Here is a 4,592-nt window from a genome sequence, read left to right as displayed (position 1 = left end):
GAAGAAGGGTGAATCGAAGTATTAAGTAAGTTTTCGGAGCGGAAGTTAGTATTAAAGGAAGTATATTTGGGGGATATCAAGCAAGAGCTCGATTAGCATAGTAAATCAAAGAATTTCAAAAGTTAAAGGTTATCCAATAATCGTTACAGAGTTAAAGCAGAAGAGCGGGAATAGTTACTTATGTTTACGCACATGTGGGGGTGCTGTTTCAGAATTGATCAGTTAAAAAAATGGCTATAAATACTAGAAGATTCGAAAGTACAAGGGTTGGAATTTTATTTCAGAAAACATTCAAGCACACTCACATTCCAACGAATTTCTGAGTCTGCGTTTGAGTTTTTTTTCTGTAAGATTCCTTCCACCGTTTTTATCTTTTCAATTTACAATTTCTCCAAAACTTTACTTTTCCTGTTCAATTTATATTTCAAGCAAACTTTAATTTTTTTTTTTGTCAAATTTACATTCCAGCATTTTTAATTTCCATGTCAAAAGTTCTTTGATCCAGTCGGAGGCATTTTATCGCTTTGTTTAAAATTCATGCAAACCATTTCGATTTTAGTCAATTTTACTCGAAACCTTTATTTTACATTTTTTCAGTTTTTTCCTTTAATTCTCGTCTTATTCGAGAATTTTTTATGCAGTTATAGAAAAATTGGTACCTACAAAAGAGGAGTAGATTTCATTCCCAGACCATTAGAATCGAACCACCATCGATTTACTAAAAATCGACAAAACAATATATTAATTATCTATTTTATTATTAGGACTGGCAATAGGTAGAGTAGGGTAGAAAACTTTTTTAAAATTCTACTCTATTCTACCGCGGGTTGAGAATTTCTCAACCCTAATCCTACCCGCATCCTAAAGTTCTAAACCCTATTCTACCCACAGAAAAATAAAAAAATTCAAACAAATATAAAATTCAACCATTCCAAATTTCATACATATGAATAAAATAGAAAATAAAAAACTAAATTCAAATTAAAATTAAAAATAATAAAATCTTAAAGAAATCTAACATAAAATTATAAATAATATAATTATTAATTAGTTTAGTAGTTATTTCAAGTTTTTATAAGAACAAGATTGTGGATTCAACATTCACTTTTTTCACTACATACATAACTTTTACATATATATTATATAATATATTAGAAGTACGGATAGGATAGGGTAGGGTATGCCCTAAACCCGTATCTTACCCTACCCACAGGTGAACTCGTACCACACTCTACCCTATCTGCAGCGAGTAAGGTAGACAATCCTACTCAAACGGGTTGATCTGGATTGAATATCCGCGGATAGAGTATAGATTACCAGTCCTATTCGTTGAGTAAAATTAAATGAACAGTAGTTATGATTTTTGAGTTATGCATGACGTGAGAAGTGAGACCCGTATAACCTTCTAGAATCTAGAATAACTTAGCTTATTCGTTATCACTATCTATCTACCACTAACCTAATTCCCATTAAAGTTACCATTAAATAGTTCTATAATTTATTACCTTTTTTGTGTATGTCAATTAATATTATTAGATTGTCTCGATTTAATTTTTGTTTCTAAAGTATTTTATATAAATCAATGTAACTTAAAGTGATTTACAAAGACCACTCATCTATATAAATAAGTAAAATTACATTATGTATGATATGTGTGTGATTTTAAAATGGTTGATGAGAATTTTTTAGTATTAGTTCATTATAAGAGAAACATTAAAAAATTTGAGAAAAAATTAAATTCAATAGTAAAGATCTACTAAATGTCTTTATTCGCTATATATCAATTTTGTAAAATTTTAAAATACTATACTATATAACCTTGGAGAGTGTGGAGTAAAAAGAGTGAAAAATTTGTATTATTACAAGGTTTTTATTGCGATTTGTAAAGATTTTGTGAAGTATAATTTTTTCCTGATAGAAAATGATGATGACCTTCAAGTGTTATTTTCCTATCATAGGAGTTTTCCTGAGATGAGGGTCCCTGAGTTGTATGCAAAGCTTGTTGATGTCATTGTGAGTTTTGGAGGATCTGCCCGAAATCCTCAATCTCTTGCTTTGGGTAGAGCTTCTACTTCGTCAAGACTTGTGGTTACATCGGATATAGTGCTAGTAGTATTCACATGCTTTGTTGTTGATTTAAACCACGATAATAATGATGGTTGTGATATCAGAGATAATCGTACGTTTGGTGAGCTTGCGATTGCGATGGAAGCTACTCCTAATATAAACCCCCGCCCCTATTATTGATGTCATAGAAGCATATCAGAGAGAATATGCTATATGTAGGATTATGGTAAGGATGAGGAGCTTGTCATGATAGGTGATGATAGTGATGAGGACTTAAATGGCATTCCAATAAGGTGAGAGGGTCTGTCAAGTTTTGAAATCCAGTGATACCCACCTACTTTTCAACATTGAACTTGGAGGCAATGGCACATCAAGAATTTTTGTGACATGGAGTCTGGTTTAGGGTGTCTGGATCCGCAAGATGTGTCAATTCCAAACAAATTCCATCTTGGTCAATCATTCTCTAGCAAAGAGGAAGCTATGTTAAGTGTGAAGAATTATAACATTCGTCATGGGGTTAAATATCGTGTGTTAGAGTCATATCACATTAAGTACAATAGAAAGTGCAGAGTTTGAGAAAAGTTGCAATTGGTTGATTCGATTACCCATCGACAAAAGGAAGGGTACTCGTGAGGTTAGGAGGTATAATAGACCTCACACATACTTGGTAACAGATGTGTCGAGTGATCACAGGCAGTTTGACCACCATGTGATATGTTTGTTCATCTCTCCAATTATCAGGGTAGATACTATTGTATGTCTCGATAAAGGTGCTACAAAGTGCAACATAGGATAGTTTATGGTTTCAAACTAAGTTATAGATAAGTTTGATTAGCAAAACAAAAGGCAGTGGCACAGATTTACTGAGATTGGGAGAAGTCATACAACGAGTTGCCAAGGTGGGCATTAGGTGTGCAGGTGATTATGCTGAGTATAGTGTTGTGATTCTGAAGATGTCTCCTTTCAAAGTTGGTGGCCAAGTTGATGAGTTATGTATTGCAGCTTTCAAGCATTGCAAGCCACTCGTGAGTATTGATGGCATTCGTCTATATGGTAAGTAGGGAGGGACATTGCTAATTGCGATTGTGCAAGATGAGAACTCTAACATCATCCCAATCATTTTGCACCTGTTGAGGAAGAAAATGCGAAATCGTGGTCCTTTTTCTTGTCCAATTTGCGATAGCATGTGACCCCACAACAGAAACTACTTATGATATCTAATAGACACAATAGGATCAAGGCTGCTTTATAGGCTCCTGATGGAGGTTGGCTTTCACCTAATTCGTATCGTGCCTTCTATATTCGTATGTAACAACAAATTTTCCACTAAGTTTCAAATGCAAGGATACTAGGAGATTTTTGATAAATGCTGCATATGCAAAGACTGATATAGAGTTTGACTATTGATTTGATATTTTGCGGACTAAAGACTCAAGAGTTTCTTAACCCCGTCGCGTTATCATCATTCTAAAACTAATATCGTCAATACTATTATAATCATTCTAAAACTAATATGTTAATAATTAACTTTTAATCTAATGTGATTTCACTACGAATTTTAAACACTAATTTGTTCACGTATACGTCCAGCAACATGAGTAACACCATCCAATCAGTAAAGATGATCTGTTTCCAACCTATTTTCCATCACCAATACTTCACTCATTGGAAACTTGCCAGATTACCTTGGTCTTAGCCGGATTCTCTCAAGGAAGGTAGAGTATAGAAGTTCGAATGATAAATTGGAATAAGTAAAAATAATTTTTAAAACGCCTCCTCAAAGTAAATCATTTTAACATACGTTAATTTATATAGATGTTGGATCTCTTAGTAAATCGGTTTAAGTTAAATTGATTTACTCACATTTTTTAGTCTTAGTAAATTGGTTTAAAATAAACTTAATTATTATATAAAGTTATTTTTCTATTAAATCAATTTATGTCAAAACAATTTAGTAGGATATAATAAATCAATTTACGTTAAGGAAAAGTCTAGGGGGTCAGCAACTTTTGTATTTTCTGGCCAGTATTTAACTATCAAAATAAAAGTGAGTGATCTCTCACCATTAAATGTAATCTTACACCATTAAAAATACTATTAATGACCAATTAATAATTACAAAATACCAAAATTACTGATCCCTAGCATTTCTCTTAAGTTAAAACGATGTAAGGATTTGTTGATAAATTGTTTTAAGTGACATCGATTTACATAAAGTCATTTAGAAAACGAAAGTCAAAATGGGATAATTTGATACTATTGAAAGCTAATCAATTTATAAGCCCTTAATATTTTATTGTATTGGCTTCTCCTCTCTCAAGTAAGATTTTTATCCATTTTTTAGGATTCTAATTCTTTTTAGTTTTCCTCTTCCATATTTAGAAATTTGGATGTTGTTTATAATTCGTTTTTGCTAGAGATTCTCACTTTCTGTTATAATATTGATTTTAATAGCGTTCTTTTGTAATGTATCACTTTCATTGAATCATATTTTTATTTTTGAAAAAAAAAAATCTTATTTATAC

This window comes from Arachis ipaensis, chromosome B10, assembly GCF_000816755.2.
Source record: "Arachis ipaensis cultivar K30076 chromosome B10, Araip1.1, whole genome shotgun sequence".
Classification (NCBI taxonomy): Eukaryota; Viridiplantae; Streptophyta; class Magnoliopsida; order Fabales; family Fabaceae; genus Arachis; species Arachis ipaensis.
The sequence above is the reverse complement of the archived record's forward strand: the minus strand, read 5'-3'. Positions refer to the sequence as shown.